Here is a 21,163-nt window from a genome sequence, read left to right as displayed (position 1 = left end):
GCGACCAAGAAGTCTGCACACAACTAGAGATGTGCGGCAGGCACTTTTTGTGTTTTGGTTCTGGTTCTGGTTCCATCCTCATGTTTTGGATCTGGATTGGTTATGCCAAAACCACCCTTTCGTGTTTTGGTTTTGGTTTTGGTTTTGGATCTGGATGATTTTTGAAAAAAACATAAAAATTGCTAAAATCACAGAATTTGGGGGTAGTTTTGATCCTATGGTATTATTAACCTCAATAACATTCATTACCACTCATTTCCAGTCTATTCTGAACACCTCACACATAACAATATTGTTTTTAGGCCAAAAGGTTGCACCGAGGTGGCTGGAAGTGACACAAGTGGGCGGCACAAACATCTGGTCCATCTAGGGGTGGCACTGCAGTGGCAGACAGGATGGCAGATTTCAAAAATAGGCCCCAAACAGCACATGATGCAAAGAAGAAAAAGAGGTGCAATTAGGTAGCTGGATGGCTAAGTAACACAAGTGTGTGGCACAAACACCTGGCCCATCTAGGGTTGGCACTGCAGTCCCACTGCACTAATGGCGGATACCGGATGCACGTCTTACACCAGCATAGTTTTTATGGACTCAGTAATCCGCGTTGCAACAGGGTATATATATATATATATATATATATATATATACGGCAGGATCACTAGAATTATATGGCAGTACCACTGGACATATACAGCAGTATCACTGGAATTATACGGCAGTATCACTGGAATTATATTGCAGTATCACTGGATTTATACGCCAGTACCACTGGAATTAAATGGCAGGATCACTGGAATTATACGGCAGTATCACTGGAATTATACAACAGTATCACTGTATTTATACGCCAGTGCCACTGGAATTATACGGCAGGATCACTGGACTTACACACCGGTACCACTAGAATTATACGGCAGTACCACTGGATTTATCTGCCATTACCACTGGAATTATACAGCTGGATCACTGGAATTATACTACAGTACCACTGGACTTACATGGCAGTACCACTGGACATATACGGCAGTATCACTGGACTGGATTTATATTCCAGTACCACTGGAATTATATGGCAGGATCACTGGAATTATACGGCAGTACCATTGGATTTATACGGCAGTACCACTGGAATTATACGGCAGTACCACTGGACGTATACGGCAGTACCACTGGACATATAAGGCAGTATCACTGGACTGGACATATACGTCAGTACCACTGGAATTATATGGCAGGATCACTGGAATTATACGGCAGTACCACCAGACATATATGGCAGTATCACTGGACAGGACTTATACGGCAGTACCACTGGAATTATACGGCAGGATCACTGGAATTATACAGCAAGATCACTGGAATTATACGGCAGGATCACTGGAATTATATGGCAGGATCACTGGATTTATATGGCAGGATCACTGGAATTATATGGCAGGATCACTGGACTTTTACGCCAGTACCACTGGAATAATACGGCAGGATCACTGGACTTATACGCCAGTACCACTGGAATTATACGGCAGGATCACTGGAATTATAGGGCAGTACCACTGGACTTTTACGGCAGTACCACTGGACATATACGGCAGAATCACTGGAATTATAGGGCAGGATCACTGGATTTATACGGCAGTACCGCTGGACATATACGGCAGTATCACTGGGACATATACAGCAGTACCACTGGACATATACAGCAGCACAGGGACACCACCACTGGACTGGACACTCTCCAATGCTGGAGTGAAAATGGCGGCGACGCGCAGCGACTTATATGGAATCCAATCCCTGCGAGAATCCGACAGCGGGATGATGACATTTTGCCTCGTTCTGGTTTCCGAGTCAGGCAGGAAAACCAGAGCCTGACTTGGATCCAGGCTTGGGTGGTGACGTTCGGACGGGTTCGGTTCTCTGAGAACCGAACCCGCTCATCTCTACACACAACAGCTACAAAAAATGGAATAAAATGTCCTTGCTAGAGGATATGAAAAATAAAAGATTGATAGTATGAAAAAGGACATCATTGAGATGAGAAAGGATTAAGTTTTAGAACCAAAGACCAAGAACACAGCACCTAAAAAAGTATGGTCCTTCATCACACAATATGGAATTCATCATAAAGAAAATAAATTAAAAAAACTTTCTTAGAACACTAGGGTATCCTCCGGAAAGATGACGTCTTATTTTAAGTTCTACCTGTCAGATCATCTTTTATCTGTAAAAGCGCCAACAATTTGGAAAATAAATTTGTACAGCGCACTTTAGAATTCAAGTGTATATATCCCACCCTTTCTTTTCACCCACATGTATATACAGTGAGAATCAGGATGCTCACTTCTGTGCTTACATGCAGATAGTAGGGTGAACTCCCAAAAAGGTACGGTATCTCTTAAATAGTCCCTCCTTGTCGAAACCACCTCAGTGAAATAGGTATGACAGTATTTGCTTAACTTATGCTTACATAAAACTGACGTTTTGCATTCATATCACTGTTTCTTTACAACTTTCAACATGCAAGCATATTTTACATCACTGTGGGACCTATGCAATGTACAAAGCAGTAAAATTGACAAATATAAAATCCCAGAATTTGAGGTGAAAGGAGAGTAGCTCCCCTGTGTCGGCTCCAGATTTCAGAAGTGTCTGTCAGTGTCTGTCCTCCGATGCGATGTACAGGCTTTCTAGCACTGCTGCGCCGTTGCCTGTCACATTACTTGACAGACAGCAAAGCAGCAGCAGCAGGAAGACTGTACTTCCCAGCGCTGATCATACAGCTCCTGCAGCTGCCATCAGTGTTTCTCTGGCATGACCTAAGGTTCCATGACAAAGACACCCAACAGTGTTGAAACATGTTGGAGGAGTGATTGGGGAGTAAGCAGCCACCCATACCAGGATATCCAGAACAATGCCAGCAATAGCTGAGACCTGGGTTCCATCAGCTTTACTGGTATATTTTTGGACCTATACATCTTATATCTGGTATGGAGGCAATCTCCCCATATTTTATGTTCATGTGTGGTTACTTAAATGTTTTAACACTGCACCATGAGAGTTCTTCTTGGTTCTTTTGCATATTGAAAGTTTTAAAGAAACCGTGATATGAATGCAAAACACCGGTTTTATGTAAGCATAAGTTAAGCAAATACTGTCATATCTATTTCACTGAGGTGGTTTCGACAAGGAAGGACTATTTCAAAGATACCTTTATGGGACTTCACCCTACTATCTGCATGTAAAAACAGAAGTGAGCATCCTGATTCTTACTGTATATACATGTGGGTGAAAAGAAAGGGTGGGATATATACACTTGAATATATTGTGTATATACAGATAGTATTTCAGTTGCTGTGTTTTTTGTTTTTTATAAAAACATCTGAGGATTTATCAACATATAAAAGGTTTCGTAAAGGAGACCCCATTTATCCAAAGATAAAGATTGAAACAGGAGCTGTGCAAGATTCACTGATCCAGTCCATTTTGTATATATATGACATAAGGTTCTGTCAGTCATTCACAGCAGAGAGCATGCTGCAGAGGAGAGAAGCAAAGTAAAGACAGAAAAGACAGGTAAATTAGATTGGATTGCTGAAGACAAACAAGGGAGAGAGATTTGATGCTGAACACTTACAATGGGGAGAGATTTGATGGCTGGAGACACTAAAGGGGGAGATATTTAATTGCTGGAGACACACAAGAGGGAGACACTTGATGACTGGAGACACAAGGTGGGGAGAGACTTAATGGCTGGAGAAACAAAGTCGGGGGAGACTTGATGGCTGGAGACACAAAAGGGGGAGAGATTTGATGGCTGGAGACATACAAGTGGGAAAGATTTGATAGCTGGAGACACACAAGGGGGAGAGATTTGATGGCTGGAGACACTAAAGGGGGAGAGATTTCATTGCTGGAAACAAACAAGAGGGCGAGACTTGATGACTGGAGACACAAAGTGGGGAGAGATTTGATGGCTGGAGATACACAAGGGGGAGAGACATGATAGTTGGATACACAAGGTGGGAGGAGACCCAATGCCTGTAGACAGCTCCTGCAGCTTCCATCAGTTTGATGCTGGCATGACCTAAGGTTCCATCAGTCATTCACATGAGAGAGCATGTCGCAAAAGAGAGAAGCAGAGTGAAGTCAGCAAAGATAGGTAAATTATGAGAGCTTTGGACTTCCGGCTCTACCTACCATGCAGTGAGCTGTGCCTAGCTGCAGCTCCGCTACAAACCCGGCAATTCTTGCCCCCACAGCTGTGTAACAGCCTTTATTCTGCTGTACTGCAGCACCTGCTGACCCCTCTGGCTCTCCTCTACCTGTATGGACCACTTTCTGTCCTCTTCAATGCCTGGAAAATCTCATAAAAAACGCTTAGACCGCCGCAGAAAAAACGCTTAGATGGAGGCTGCAGCCCAGACACAAGGCAAAGGAGATGTGTCAGAATCACAAAATACTGTACGGTCTCACTCTCCCTCCATCCCTACACAAGGTACCGCTGACTCTTTTATCACTTATGGGGAGGTTGTGAAGGCAATCAAGGATGCTATAAAACCCATGCTGAAGGAGCAGGCTGACATATTTCATCAAACGCTGTCTGCCTTACAGGACCAGTTGCAGCACCTTACTCACAGAGGGGCAGATGTATTAACCTGGAGAAGGCATAAGGAAGTAATAAACCAGTGATATGTGCAAGGTGATAAAGGCACCAGCCAATCAGCTCCAATATGTAAATTAACAGTTAGGATCTGATTGGCTGGTGCCTGGTTTATCACTTCCTTATGCCTTCTCCAGGTTAATACATCTGCCCCAGAGTTTCTTACACTGAAAATGTGTCTGGCAGCAACTTTCAAGAGATTACCTCTCTCAAAGCTGATTATGCTGCCCTCCAGTAAATCTCATGCCCAATTGTTTAATAAGGTTGATGACCTTGAAAATAGGTCACACTGAAATAATTTGAGAGTGGTCGGGTTGCCGGAGACCCTTAAAGGGACAGACCTCATTGCATTTCTGACTACGACCCTCCCTGCAATTCTACAGTAGATGTAGCTTATGGCTGTAAAGACTTGATAACAGAAAGAGCATACTGATTGGGTCCCCAACGAAATACACCTGATCGCAGACCGCGGGTGGTCATTTTTAGATGCCTCAACTTTGTACATAAAGACATTCTATGGTCTGCTTCTCACAAACATCGCAATCTGTCATGGGACAGCCACAAATTGTATGTCTTTAAGGACTTCTCCACCAAAGTCACCAAAGCAAGAAAAGAGTTTTCCCATATCTGTCAAAATTTGATTCACCAGGGTTGCCATTTCGCTCTTTTATTTCCAGCACGCCTCAGACTATATGATGGCGGCACTTATAAAGATTTTACCACTGCTGCCTCCGTGGAAGCATACCTCCGTGAGTTGTCTGAATCGGCACTGTTTGAGGATCCTGCTTCCCCCGCTTCCTCTGATACAATGTGACTCCAGTATCACATGTAGTATCCTGCTTATGCTATATTGCTGGCCTGAACCTTTTTATGTTACACTATACTTCGTTGAACACATCATAATATTGCTATCTTGGGCCATCTTACTTTTTCCTTAGCAATGTATGCTGCTTACTGCGCAGTTTTCAATTTTTATCTATGTTGCTGGGCTTGATTAGGAGATTACCGGCTAGGATATGGTTTGGCACTGGATATCTGTGCCGCCCGGTAGTCCCTGTTTGACTAATTATGCAGTGCAGTAGATGCACTGCGGTTCACTTTTTGGATGTTGTCTTATTTTTGTTTTTCTATCTGTTGTCTTGTCATACGTTCTTTCCCTATTGTGTCTCCTCCCCCCACCTCGACCCCTTTAGGGCTGTTCATGATTATATTCTACTTTCCTTTCCTACTGTATGGAGAATGAGGAAAACGTGTTTGTGCAGGATGTTTCATTGGGGTTGGGTATGTGTGACCAGTGGGCATGCTTTGGTACATGCTACAATGGCAGTTAATATTGATAAAATAAAGGGCCATTTAGACAATGGAGATTCCCCTCCCATCTGCTCTCCTCTTTGACACTTTGTAATAGAGTGGAGTCCTCCTGGCTGGCCTACAAACATGATAATCTACTTTATCAGAAAGATAATCCTGTACTGTTTTGGCAGGCATCAAAAGCGGTGGTTCGAGGCGATGTCATTTCTTATGTATCAAATAACAGGAAGACATTTCTATGAATCTTTAAATCAGCTCAGCAATCTTTCACAGCGTCTTTTTCAGCATATAAATCCTCCCCTACCCCTGCTCTCAAAATGGTCTAACAGGAAAATAAGACTCACTTTGAAGGGATCCTTACTGAAATGGGGAATAGATATACCTTTCATACAGAATTAAAATTTTACAAACATGGTAACAGGACAGGCAGACTCTTATCGAATCAATCCTTATTAAACGATTACACACTACTTCTGACACATATACTTTTTCTAGCAAGCAAATAGGGGAGAAATTCCGCTCCTTGTATGCTATTTTGTATGCACTTTCACATTCTGATGTGAGCAAGCGGGATTCCTTTTGGTCTACAATTACCCCTCCCTCTCTTCTGACTTGGGTGCATCCTTCACAGCGCCGATATCAACCTCTGAAGTGCACAAAACTATACATGGTATAAAGGGCCTAATTCAGATCTGATCGCAGCAGCAAATTTGTTAGCTAATGGGCAAAACTATTTGCACTGCAGGGGGGGGGCAGATATAACATGTGCAAAGAGAGTTAGATTTGGGTGTGGTGTGTTCAAATTGAAATCTAAATTGGAGTGTAAAAATAAAGAAGCCAGTGTTTACCCTGCACAGAATAAAAATAAAAATAACCCATCCAAATCTAACTCTCTCTGCACGTTATATTATAATTTCATGTAATCAGGATTGCACTGTTTTAGCACAAATACCAGCAAGGGAGCCTGAATGGTTATCCTCTATCAAATCCATGATTTCTCAGATTTCTACTAGGGTTGCACAGAATGAATCTGCAACTCAGGTTTTACAGAACTCTATGGCAGTTTGGTCCGGTTCTGTTACTTCAGGGCCCCCCTCAGGAGGTTCCCATAAACGTGCTCTTTCACAGATTATGCAGGATGACATGGATACTGACTCTGACATGGCAGACGGTGATGGGAATGTGCTAAGGGGGGCTGCATCTCTTGCTAAAGGGGTGCAATTAATGATAGAGGCTATAAGGGATGTGTTGAATATTGCAGATACAACACCGGAGCAGGTTGAGGAGGCTTACTTCACTGACAATAAGAAAGCCTCGCTAACCCTCCCTGCGTCCAAAGAATTAAATGCTATATTTGAGAAAGCATGGGAAAACCCAGAGAAAAAATTCCAGATCCCTAGAAGGGTTCTGGTTGCTTTTCCCTTCCCTGAGGAGAATAGGAAAAAATGGGAAAACCCACCCATAGTGGACGCGTCTGTATCCAGACTCTAAAAAAAAGTTGGTTTTACCTGTTCCAGAATCTACCGCCTTAAAGGAGCCGGCTGACCACAAAATTGATACTACGCTCAAATCCATATACACGGCTTCAGTGGGGATACTACGTCCTACTATTGCCTGTGCATGGATTTCCAAAGCTATAGTAAAGTAGTCAGGCATGTTACTTGAGGATTTGGATACTATGGATAAAAGTGACAAAAAAATTGTTTTTATGTAACATTCAGGATTCTGCAGGATTTATGGTAAAATCAATGAAGGACCTGAGTTCAATGGCTGCAAGAATTTCTTCCATGTCTGTCTCAGCTCGTCGAGGACTGTGGCTGCGCCAGTGGTCTGCCGACGCGGAATCCAGGAGAGGTGTGGAGACCCTACTCCACACAGGTCAGGCTCTTTTTGGGGAAGCGTTGGATGCGTGGATCTCCAAGGCTACAGTGGGTAAGTCACCTTTTCTTCCCTCAGCTGCACCTGCTGTGAAGAAACCTTTTCCTTCAGCGGCATCACAGTCCTTTCGTGTTACTAAAACAAGAAAGGCCAAACCATCCAACGCCTTCTTTAGAGGAGGTCGGCCAAAATCCAAGAAACCTGCTTCTGCAGGTCCCCAGGAACAGAAACCTGCTTCTGGTACACCAAAGTCCTCAGCATGACGGTGGACAGCGCGGCCTGAAGGTAGGGCCGGTGGGGGCGAGACTCAGACATTTCAGTCACGTCTGGGTGTCGTCCGGCCTGGATCCCTGGGTACTAGATATTGTGTCCCAGGGGTACCGGCTGGAATTTCAAGGTCTCCCTCCTCACCGGTTCTTCAAATCAGGCTTGCCAGCTTTGCCAACAGACAGAGCTACCCTACAGGGAGCCATCCAGAAGCTGGTGGAGGCACAGGTTATCGTACCAGTTCGTGGTACCGAAACCGGATGGTTCGGTCAGGCCCATTCTGAACTTAAAATCACTAAACCCCTTTCTGAGGGAGTTCAAGTTTAAAATGAAGTCTCTAAGGGCAGTGATATCAGGTCTGTAAGAGGAGGAATTCCTGGTATCCCTGGATATCAAGGATACGTACCTCCACATTCCGATTTGGCTGCACATCAAGCTTATCTTTGATTCGCACTGTTTTACTGTCATTTTCAGTTCCAGGCTCTGCCATTCGGCTTCTCCACAGCACCAAGGGCATTCACCAAGGTGATGGCGGAAATGATGGATCTCCTCCGCAGACAGGGAGTGAACATAATTCCATATCTGGACGATCTGCTGATAAAAGCATCGTCCAAGGAGAAGCTGTTACGGTCCGTAGCTCTCATGACCCAGTTTCTCAGGGAACATGGTTGGATCCTGAATCTTCCAAAATCACATTTGGTACCAACCAGGAGGTTGTCCTTTCTGGGAATGATCCTCAACACGGAAGTGCAGAGGGTGTTTCTTCCAGAGGAAAAAGCGTTGGTGATACAAACAATGGTACAGGATGTCCTGAAGCCAACCCAGGTGTTGGTTCATCAGTGCATTCGCCTTCTGGGGAGGATGGTGGCCTCTTACGAGGCTCTGCAGCACAGGAGGTTTCACGCTCGGACCTTCCAACTGGATCTCCTGGACAAGTGGTCGGGATCCCATCTACACATGCACCAGAGAATACGTCTGTCACCAAAGGCCAGGATTTCACTCCTCTGGTGGCTGCAATTACCTCACCTTCTGGAGGGCCGCAGGTTCGGGATTCAGAATTGGATCCTTCTAACCATGGATGCAAGTCTCCGGGGCTGGGGTGTAGTCACTCAAGGGGAAACCTTCCAAGGAAGGTGGTCAAGTCTGGAAGCCGGGCTGCCGATAATCATTCTGGAATTAAGAGCCATCTACAACGGTCTTCTCCAAGCGGCCCATCTTCTGAGAAATCGGGCCATTCAAGTGCAGTCGGACAATGTAACGAGAGTGGCTTACATAAACCGACAGGGCAGAACGAAGAGCAGAGCTGCAATGTCAGAGGTGACAAGAATCATCCTCTGGGCAGAAAAACACGCGTTGGCGCGCTGTCAGCAATCTTCATTCCGGGAGTAGACAACTGGGAAGCAGACTTCCTCAGGAGACACGAACTCCATCCAGGGGAGTGGGGTCTCCATCTGGAATTGTTTAAGGAGGTAACAGATCTTTGGGGCGTACCCCAAATCGACATGATGGCCTCATGTCTCAACAAGAAGCTTCGACGGTATTGTTCCAGGTCGAGGGACCCGCAAGCAGTGGCGGTGGATGCCCTAGTGACTCCATGGGTGTTCCAGTCAGTGTATGTGTTTCCTCCACTTCCACTCATTCCAAGAGTTCTCAAACTCATAATGAGAACAAGAGTTCAGGCAATCCTCATTGCTCCGGACTGGCCAAGAAAGGCTTGGTACGTGGATCTTCTGGATCTATTGCTAGAAGAGCTGAGGCCTCTTCCTCTTTGGGAGTACCTGATGCAGCAGGGGCCGTTCGCCTATCAAGACTTACCATGGCTACATTTGACGGCATGGAGGTTGAACGACAGATATTAGCTCGGAAGGGCATTCCGAACAAGGTTATTCCTACCCTGATACAGGCTAGGAAAGGAGTAACGTCAAAACATTACCATCGTATTTGAAAAAAATATGTATCTTGGTGTGAGTCCAAGAAGTTTCCTGCGGTGGAGTTTCAACTGGGACGTTTTCTCCTCCTTCCTGCAAACAGGTGTGGATATGGGCCGAAGGTTAGGATCTATAAAGGTCCAAATTTTGGCCCTATCCATTTTCGTCCAGAAACAGTTGGCTGCCCTCCCTGAGGTTTAGACTTTTTTGAAGGAAGTTCTGCACATCCAACCTCCCTTTGTACCGCCTACGGCGCCTTGGGATCTTAACGCGGTGTTGCAGTTCCTCCAGTCGAACTGGTTTGAGCCTCTACAGGAGGTTGAGGTCAAGTTTCTCATGTGGAAGGCTGTCACTTTGCTGGCCTTAGCTTCTCCTAGACGTGTTTCGGAGTTGGGGGCTTTGTCATGTAAAAGCCCATACTTAATCTTCCATGAAGACAGAGCTGAGCTTCAGACACGTCAGCAGTTTCTTCCGAAGGTTGTGTCGGCATTTCATATCAACCAACCTATTGTGGTGCCAGTTGCGATTGACTCCTCAATTTCATCAAAGTCCTTAGATGTTATAAGGCTCTAAAAATCTATGTGAGGAGGACTGCTCTGTTTGTCCTGTATGATCCCAAGAAAATTGTGTGTCCTGCTTCTAAGCAGACGATCTCTCACTGGATCAGGTTCACTATCCAGCATACGTATTCTACGGTAGACTTGCCGTTTCCTACGTCTGTTAAGGCCCACTCTACTCGTAAGGTTGGTTCTTCCTGGGCGGCTGCCCAGGGTGTCTCGGCCTTACAACTCTGTCGAGCAGCTACTTGGTCAGGGTCGAACATGTTCGCAAAGTTCTACAAGTTCGATACTGTGGCCTCTGTGGACCTTAAGTTTGGTCAATTGGTTCTGCAGGAACCTCCGCGCTCTCCCTCCCGTTCTGGGAGCTTTCATACATCCCCATGGTACTAACGTGGACCCCAGCATCCTCTAGGACGTAGGAGAAAATAGGATTTTAATTACCTACCGGTAAATCCTTTTCTAGTAGTCCGTAGAGGATGCTGGATGCCCACCCAGCGCTTCGTGATCCTGCAGTGGTTGTTTAGTTCAGTACTGCTTAGTTCTAGGTTAAGTACTATTTTGTTACTTGGTAAGTAATCTTGTTCAGCCGTTGCTGATGTTTCAAGCTAGTTAGCTTGGTTTGCCTTGTGTGTGAGCTGGTGTGAATCTTGCCACTATCTGTGTAAAATCCTTCTCTCGAAGATGTCCGTCTCTTCGAGCACAGTTTCTAGACTGAATCTGGTAGGAGGGGCATAGAGGGAGGAGCCAGCCCACACTCTCAAACTCTTAAAGTGCCAATGGCTCCTGGTGGACCCATCTATACCCCATGGTACTAATGTGGTCCCAGCATCCTCTATGGACTACGAGAAAAGGATTTACCGGTAGGTAATTAAAATCCTATTTTTTGGATTGAGGTAGGAAACCAGAGTACCCGGAGGAAACCCACACAAGTACGGGGAGAATATACAAACTCCACAATGTTAGAGCCATGGTGGGAATCAAACCCATGACCTCAGTGCTATGTGGCAGTAATGCTAACCATTACACCATCCGTATTTGATGGCTGGAGACATATAAGGGGAGAGATTTGATGGCTGGAGACACACAAGGAGGATATATTTAGTTGCTGGAGGCACACAAGCGGGAGAGACTTGGGGGGTAATTCCGAGTTGATCGCTCGCTAGCTACTTTTATCAGCCGTGCAAACGCATAGTCGCCGCCCACGGGGGAGTGTGTTTTCACTTTACAAGTGTGCGAACACGTGTGTAGCCGAGCGGGACGAAAACTTTTTTGCAGTTTCCGAGTAGCTCTGGACTTACTCAGCCCTTGCGATCACTTCAGTCTTTTTGGTCCCAGAATTGACGTCAGACACCCGCCCTGCAAACGCCTGGATAAGCCTGCGTTTTTACAAACACTCCCTGAAAATGGTCAGTTGACACCCATAAACGCTCTCTTACTGTCAATCTCCTTGCAATCGGCTATGCGAATGGATTCTTCGTTAAATCAATCACCCAGCAACGATCCACTTTGTACCTGTATGACGTGCATGCGCATTACGGTGCATACGCATGCGCAGTAGTAACCTGTTCGCTGCGCTGTGAAAAACGTCAGCGAGCGATCAACTCAGAATGACCCCCTTGATGGCTAGAGACACAAAGTGGAGGGAGACTTGATGGCTGGAGAACCACAAAATGGGGAGAGGCTTCATGGCTGGAGTCACACAATGGGGAGAGGTTTGATGGCTGGAGACACACAAGAGGGAGGGATTTGACGGCTAGTGACACTAAAGTGGGAGAGATTTTATTGCTGGAGACCAGTGCCGTTTCTAGCGGCGGGCGAGCCGTGCCACCGCACGGGGCGCCCGCCGCAGCACTTTGCAGGTCCTTTTCCCCCTCCTCCCCCTTCCCGAGTACTCCTGTTCGGGGGGGCGGAGTTTCGTGCAATGACGCGATTGCTTCGTGACGACTCACAACGCAATCGCGTCATTCCGCGAAACTCCGCCCCCCGAACAGAAGTACCGATGACAAGAGGAGGGGGAGCCAGCTGGAAGGAGGAGGCAGCCGGCGCGGACCGAAGAGCGGGAAGAGCCTCTTCATACTGTATGTAAGTATTCTCTCTCTCCCCCCCCCTCCCTCTCCCCCCACTTGACACTTGCTTGCCATACTGTGTAAAATGGGGACACTTGCCTGCAATACTGTGTAAAATGGGGACACTTGCCTGCAATACTGTGTAAAATGGGGACACTTGCCTGCAATACTATGTAAAAATGGGGACACTTGCCTGCAATACTGTGTAAAATGGGGACTATTGCCTGCCTAACTGTGTAAAATGGGGACACTTGCCTGCAATACTGTGTAAAATGCGGACACTTGCCTGCAATACTGTGTAAAATGGGGACACTTGCCTGCAATACTGTGTAAAATGGGGACACTTGCCTGCAATACTGTGTAAAATGGGGACATTTGCCTGCAATACTGTGTAAAATGGGGACACTTGCCTGCAATACTGTGTAAAAATGGGGACACTTGCCTGCAATACTGTGTAAAATGGGGACTATTGCCTGCCGTGCTGTGTAAAATGGGGACTCTTGCCTGCCGTACTGTGTAAAATGGGGACATGTGCCTGCCGCAATGTGTAAAATGGGGACTTGTGCCTGCATACTGTGTAAAATGGGGACTCTTGCCTGCCGTACTGTGTAAAATGGGGACTCTTACCTGGCGTACTGTGTAAAATGGGGACTCTTGCCTGCCGTAAAGTGTAAAATGGGGACACTTCCCTGCCGTACTGTGTAAAATGGGGACACTTTCCTGCCATACTGTGTAAAATGGGGACACTTGCCTGCCGTACTGTGTAAAATGGGGACACTTGCCTGCCGTACTGTGTAAAATGGGGACACTTGCCTGCCGTACTGTGTAAAATGGGGACACTTGCCTGCAATACTGTGTTAAATGGGGACACGTGCCCGCCGCAATGTGTAAAATGGGGACACGTGCCTGCCGCAATGTGTAAAATGGGGACTCTTGCCTGCCGTACTGTGTAAAATGGAGACTTTTTTTTTCTGTGGTGGCCGTGATGATGAGATCAGATGAGGCCACGCCCATTTTAATGAGGCCACACACCCTTGCCGGGAGCGCGCGCACCTTCGGCGCGTGCTTGCTTTTTCTATCTATGGGGGGGGGGCATATATATATTTTTGTATGTCAATGGGGGGGGGGGGGGGGCGCATTTTCAAATCTTGCACTGGGAGCCAAATTGGCTAGAAACAGCCCTGCTGGAGACACACAAGAGGGAGAGACTTGATGACTGGAGACACAAGATAGGGGGACTTGATGGCTGGAGACACACAAGGAGGATAGATTTGATGGCTGGAGACATACAAGGGGGAGAGATTTGATGGCATTAGATACACAAGGGGGTGAGATTTGATGACAGGAGACACTGACATCCTCTGCCTCCCTAGTCACTCACTGTCACGAGGCCATGGCCATTTGGCAAAGCCACACTCCTTTCTCGGGTTCCACATTGAGGAGAGCATCAACCAAAATCTTGCCTAGGGTATCAAATTGATCAGGGTCGGCCCCTGTCATATATAACATGTTGCTGCTGACAGTCACATAATAAAATCTTTCCTGTCTGTTCATATGTAGGTGGAGGAGGGAACTCCCCTTCTCATATGTATTCATTTACTGCACTCATTCTGGTTTTCAGCCCAAGCTTTGACCCTGTAGTTTTGATGTTTTTGTTCTACAGGTTCTGAGAAACACGAGTTAACATGAGCTAACTGGTTTGTTTTTTTCAGTCACGTTACAGCTGAATACCAGATTACTAGAAGCCTATTGAAACTGATTGCAGCCCTTAAGGCATTTGAGTAGGAACATCTTGTTGAGAACAACAATTTGACTTTCCTAATAAGCAAAGCTACAAAAGAACATTTTTTTTATACTGTCTTTTATAGACCAGGAAGCATGCACCCAAGCAAGGGAAAAAACACAGTTGAACTTGTACCTTACTGACTTATGCAAATAATTTTATTTTATTACTCTGTCCTATGTGAAAGTACTGGTACATGCTTTGCACTCTATGGGCTAGATCCTACACGTAAGGCTTGCCTTTGTTTTAGGTATGCTATTAAAATTTCCTTTTGTTTTTTATTATTATTATTATTATGATGATGATGATTATTATTATTATTATTGTTATTATTGTTGTAATTTATTGGGCGCCGCAAAGTATAGACGGCGCTATACAAGGATACATTGAGGTTCTTTGTAGAACTTTCAGCCAACACCCAAACTGGGCTTGGTCACGCTTACAATGTTTCTGCTAATTTAGGTGGTCATTCCGAGTTGTTCGCTCGCTGCCGTTTTTAGCAGAATTGCGATCAGGCTAAAATCAGGCAGTTCTGCGCATGCATATGGGCCACAGGGCGCACGCGCTAAGTACTTTCACATAAAACTATGCAATTTTACACAGGGCCGAGCAACGCTTTTCAGTCGCTCTGCTGATCGGTGAGTGATTGACAGGAAGTGGGTGGCAACTGAGCGTTTTCCGGGAGTGTGCTAAAAAACGCAGGTGTGCCAGATGAAAATGCAGGAGTGGCTGGGGAAACGGGGGAGTGGCTGGCCGAACGCAGGGCGTGTTTGTGACGTCAAACCAGGAACCAAACAGTCTGCAGTGATCACAATCTAGGAGTAGGTCTGGAGCTACTCAGAAACTGCAGGGAAATATTTAATAGCAGAACTGCTATCCTTTCGTTTGCAATTCTGCTAAGCTAAGATACACTCCCAGAGGGCGGCGGCCTAGCGTGTGCAATGCTGCTAAAAGCAGCTAGCGAGCGATCAACTCGGAATGAGGGCCTTAGAGTACTGTACAAACGGGGCAAGTTAAGGTTCAAATCGAAGGCTGAGAGAGCATTGATTTGCCAGGGATATCAAATGTAAAATGATTAGTAGAACCACAGGGTCATACACAATATTACACTATTTATTTGATACATTCATGAACATTGCACATTACATTAGACAATGAACAGAGTATTTAAATATGGAAATGTCACCTTTGGTGTGATATATTTAAGGATACCATAGGCCACCAAGGTGTTCTTTGGCCATATGAAAGCATGAGGAGGAAGGTCAAATGCTGTTATACAGGTCCAGGTAACTTCCTTTATGTTATTTTTCACAACATAGGGGTATATTTACTAAGGTCCCGATTTTGACCGAGATGCCGTTTTTTCATCAAAGTGTCATCTCGGTAATTTACTAAGCAATAATCACGGCAGTGATGAGGGCATTCGTAATTTTTTGGAAGTCCAACAAAAAAAATACGAATGAATACACCATCGGTCAAAACGCGGCTGTTTAAGTATGAATCTCGGTAATTTACTAAGAAGTGCAAAGCAAAAAAAAAAAAAAACACTGCCGTGAAAAATTACAACTCGTAAAAAAGTGCTAAAAAAAAACAGACCTGCTTTTTTAATCCGTGATTGTATAGGCATGCAGGGATCCATGAGATCCGTGCATGTATATCAGTGGGAAGGGGTGGGAAAGTGGTTATTTTCTTTAAAAAAATTGCGTGGGGTCCCCCCTCCTAAGCATAACCAGCCTCGGGCTCTTTGAGCCGATCCTGGTTGCAGAAATATGGGGAAAAAATTGACAGGGGTTCCCCCATATTTAAGCAACCAGCATCGGGCTCTGCGCCTGGTCCTGGTTCCAAAAATACGGGGGACAAAAAGAGTAGGGGTCCCCCGTATTTTTAAAACCAGCACCGGGCTCCACTAGCTGGACAGATAATGCCACAGCCGGGGGTCACTTTTATATAGTGCCCTGCGGCCGTGGCATCAAAAATCCAACTAGTCACCCCTGGCCGGGGTACCCTGGGGGAGTGGGGACCCCTTCAATCAAGGGGTCCCCCCCCAGCCACCCAAGGGCAAGGGGTGAAGCCCGAGGCTGTCCCCCCCATCCAATTGGCTGCGGATGGGGGGCTGATAGCCTTTTGTGAAAATGAAAAGATATTGTTTTTAGTAGCAGTACTACAAGGCCCAGCAAGCCTCCCCCGCATGCTGGTACTTGGAGAACCACAAGTACCAGCATGCGGCAGAAAAACGGGCCCGCTGGTACCTGTAGTACTACTACTAAAAAAATACCCCAAAAAAGACAATACACACACACCTTGAAAGTAAAGTTTTATTACATGCATCCACACAAACATACATACATACTTACCTTATGTTCACACGAGGGTCTGTCCTCTTCTCCAGTAGAATCCATGGGGTACCTGTTGAATAAATTCTACTCACCAGATCCAGGGTCCCAGGCTCCTCGTAGCATCCATTTGTAATCCACGTACTTGAATAAAATAAAAAAACGGAGAGCCGAGCCACGCACTGAAAGGGGACCCATGTTTGCACATGGGTCCCCTTTCCCCGAATGCCAGAAACCCACTCTGACTGATGTCTAAGTGGGTTTCTTCAGCCAATCAGGGAGCGCTACGTTGTAGCACCCTCCTGATCGGCTGTGTGCTCCTGTACTGTCTGACAGGCGGCACACGGCAGTGTTACAATGTAGCGCCTATGCGCTCCATTGTAACCAATGGTGGGAACTTTCTGCTCAGCGGTGAGGTCACTTTCGGTCAACCGCAGGGCAGAAAGTTCCCACCATTGGTTACAATGGAGCGCATAGGCGCTACATTGTAACACTGCCGTGTGCCGCCTGTCAGACAGTACAGGAGCACACAGCCGATCAGGAGGGTGCTACAACGTAGCGCTCCCTGATTGGCTGAAGAAACCCACTTAGACATCAGTCAGAGTGGGTTTCTGGCATTCGGGGAAAGGGGGCCCATGTGCAAACATGGGTCCCCTTTCAGTGCGTGGCTCGGCTCTCCGTTTTTTTATTTTATTCAAGTACGTGGATTACAAATGGATGCTACGAGGAGCCTGGGACCCTGGATCTGGTGAGTAGAATTTATTCAACAGGTACCCCATGGATTCTACTGGAGAAGAGGACAGACCCTCGTGTGAACATAAGGTAAGTATGTATGTATGTTTGTGTGGATGCATGTAATAAAACTTTACTTTCAAGGTGTGTGTGTATTGTCTTTTTTGGGGTATTTTTTTAGTAGTAGTACTACAGGTACCAGCGGGCCCGTTTTTCTGCCGCATGCTGGTACTTGTGGTTCTCCAAGTACCAGCATGCGGGGGAGGCTTGCTGGGCCTTGTAGTACTGCTACTAAAAACAATATCTTTTCATTTTCACAAAAGGCTATCAGCCCCCCATCCGCAGCCAATTGGATGGGGGGGACAACCTCGGGCTTCACCCCTGGCCCTTGGGTGGCTGGGGGGGGGACCCCTTGATTGAAGGGGTCCCCACTCCCCCAGGGTACCCCGGCCAGGGGTGACTAGTTGGATTTTTGATGCCACGGCCGCAGGGCACTATATAAAAGTGACCCCCGGCTGTGGCATTATCTGTCCAGCTAGTGGAGCCCGGTGCTGGTTTTAGAAATACGGGGGACCCCTACTCTTTTTGTCCCCCGTATTTTTGGAACCAGGACCAGGCGCAGAGCCCGATGCTGGTTGCTTAAATATGGGGGAACCCCTGTCATTTTTTTCCCCATATTTCTGCAACCAGGGTCGGCTCAAAGAGCCCGAGGCTGGTTATGCTTAGGAGGGGGGACCCCACGCATTTTTTTTCTCCGTTTTACAGTGTTTATTTAAAAAAAAAAAATGAACCCCAGCACGGATCACACAGATCCGGCCGAGATTCATTGTGATAAAGTCGGCAGTGTTTTGCTAATCACTGCCGTAAAAAACGGGGGAAAAACACGAATGACATCGACATCGGAACAAATGAAAAATCCGAATACGACAGTTTAGTAAATTAGGCGTAATAAATTCAAAAAGTTGCAGTTTTACACTTTCGATGTCATTCGTGATTGAACTTTGACCTTTTTCCGAAAATTACGAATGTTAGTAAATATACCCCATAGTGTTCATTATTCCTAAATGCATAAGTAATATTGTAAGTATTGTAAGTATTTATGTATTTAAACTAATAATATAGGCAATTATGTTTAAGTATACTTTGTATTTTGTCTTTATAGAAAGGAAAGCTGCAAGCCTGTCAGACAGATTGCTGTGTGTGGGAGAGACTTGTGCAGAGCTTATGCTGTGATTAAGCAGTGTAATATAAGGTACACTCATACCCCTTTCATATTCAAGCCCCAGCTCCGATCTGAGATACTAAACACAGTTTCTAGCCATGTCAGACCCCTTTCTCAGCACACTTTCGACCTGGGTTATTTCCAGGTCACTGCCTTCATACTGCACCTCTGTCTGGGCGGTCTGCCCTGCATGTCACTTCCCGTAGGCAGGACTTCTGAATACACAGCTAACCAGTAGTCTTGAAGTGAGAATCGGGTCAAATAACCCGGTTACATCTTTCCCCCTGCAACCAACCCGAGTTGGTCCTGGCAATAACCCTGGTCGCAACCTGGGTAGACGACCCAGGACACACAACCATGGTCGAGTGTTTCACACAGGACCTGGGTAGCACCAGCAATATCCCGGGTCCAAGGCTCAGTGTGATAAGGGTATCATTGATAGAAGAGAAGAATGAAGAAGAAAAACTGTAAGTATTGTTCATACACAGTGTATAAACAAATGTGAAATATTATGTTTGTCTCTATCTGGCATACATGTCATCACATCCCACATCAATCATCCTACCATTATGTCCTCCATCAATCCACAATTTAATATTTCTCTATCAGTCACCTATATCACTGTGTCCTTCCCCAAATCACCAAGGTCCTCATCATCCCACCTCTCCTTTCTTCACAGGTAAAAACCATCTTCATGATGATATATCTGAGTTTCTCATCTCTCTCTGGCTACATTTTTTACACCCCAAGAAAGTTTGTGTGCAACTGTGATCCTGTCTGCAATGCAACACCCCCTCTGCTAAGATTGCTGGACATGCTAGAGCACAGCTCCCCTTGTGCCAGCTGATATAGTGTGTAGTGTCCAAGAGCATTATTGACAAGGTCTGTAGTCAGAGCCTTGGCCTGCATTTGTTAGGAATGCATTTGAAGGATGTAATTTCAAGGATACAGTTAAAACCGGAGTTTGACCTGGATTTGGACTACTCTATAATCCAAAATGAAACAATTTGACCAACACTGCAGCTCAGGATCATTATGTGGCTTTTCCTCACCTCTTCCATGAGAACACCAGGGCCAGGCCTATTACCCCTCCAGTTAAGAACATCAGGACTGCCCCCTGGCCTCCCCTCAAGGTGAGCAAAAAGATGTGGAGGGAGAGTACCAGGACTGGCTCAGTAGGGACATTAGTGTGCTACCCACATTCTCAAACCCACCTGTACTGCTCCCTTAAGACCAGGACATTTATAATTTTAGCAAAATAATGTTACCCCAATTTTCCCCCTTCCGTTGGTTACCTTAAAATGTATTCTTACCATAAGTTTTTTGGCGTTTCACAGCGCACTTCCACCCACTGTGTGCTACTGTAACCCAGTAATGTGTACCTCCACTGACTGCACACCCTGCCAGCAGCAACCTACTCAGTGCATGCCAGATGGTTACCTCGGATGGTTCCTCCACGGGCAGGATGTATTTCATGTGGATCTTTCTGTACAGGGTATATCATTCTACAAACAAGTGTCAGTTTTCCCATATATGCATTGAGACCTTATATGGCTCACCTCCAAAAGTGTGATCTGCATAGTCCACCCAACATGGCTGCCTCATCTGGTGTGCTTGTGGATGGGATGAACTGACTGTATTTTTGGGACTCTACTCTAAGCGTTAAGATTCTGCAATCATCCCATTTTGTGTCATCTCTTCAAGGGGTCGACTATTCCACCCAGGGTAATCCTACACAGTGCGCCCAAGATGGCTGCCTCACTTGGTACCTTGTGAGGGTGGAATACACAATCTGTGGAAGTGTTTACCTGAAATGCCTGCACCAACCCTGCACTGTGCTTATATTGCACTCTACATTTTCTTTTTTATGTCTGTATGGCTTGTCTGTTGCTGTATACTTAAGTCTGTAAAGTGTCTTGAGTACTGTTGGAGAAAGAGTGCTATGTAAATAAAATTATTATTATTGTTGTTATTATTATTAGCAATTTAATTATTATTATTATTATTATTATTATTACATTATATCTTTCAACAATGCCTACTATCACCATGACTCACTTTAGGTCTCGATATCATCATGTTCCACCTATATTATCATACTACCATCAATCCCCCATGTCATCATTTCCTCCATCAATCTCCCATATCATTATCTTCTCTATCAATCCCACTTATCATCATCTCCTCCATTAATCCCAAATATCATCATATCCTCCATCAATCCCCCTTATCATCATCTCCTCCATCAATCCCCCATAATATCATCTCCTCCATCAATCTCCCCTATCATTACCTCATCCATCAATCCCCCCTAACATCATATCCTCCATAAATCCACCATATCATCAGATCCTCCATCAGTGTCCCATATCATCTCTTCCAACTATCTCCATATCATCACCTCCTCCATCAATCCTCCATATCAT

The 21,163-nt window shown here is 45.6% G+C and overlaps 1 long non-coding RNA gene across 1 annotated transcript in view; it reads left to right on the top strand.

Moving 5' to 3' along the window:
• The window catches only part of LOC134947724 (uncharacterized), a 213,698-nt gene extending 192,985 nt beyond the window's left edge, over window positions 1-20,713 (top strand). The window contains exons 4-5 of the long non-coding RNA XR_010182727.1: window positions 18,678-18,767; window positions 19,417-20,713. This is a non-coding gene — a long non-coding RNA (uncharacterized LOC134947724). The remainder of the gene's footprint in view (window positions 1-18,677; window positions 18,768-19,416) is intronic.
• Window positions 20,714-21,163: the final 450 nt, after the last annotated feature.

Source organism: Pseudophryne corroboree, chromosome 8 (assembly GCF_028390025.1).
Source record: "Pseudophryne corroboree isolate aPseCor3 chromosome 8, aPseCor3.hap2, whole genome shotgun sequence".
In the NCBI taxonomy this organism is placed as follows: domain Eukaryota; kingdom Metazoa; phylum Chordata; class Amphibia; order Anura; family Myobatrachidae; genus Pseudophryne; species Pseudophryne corroboree.
This window is presented reverse-complemented; position numbering and strand designations above follow the sequence as displayed.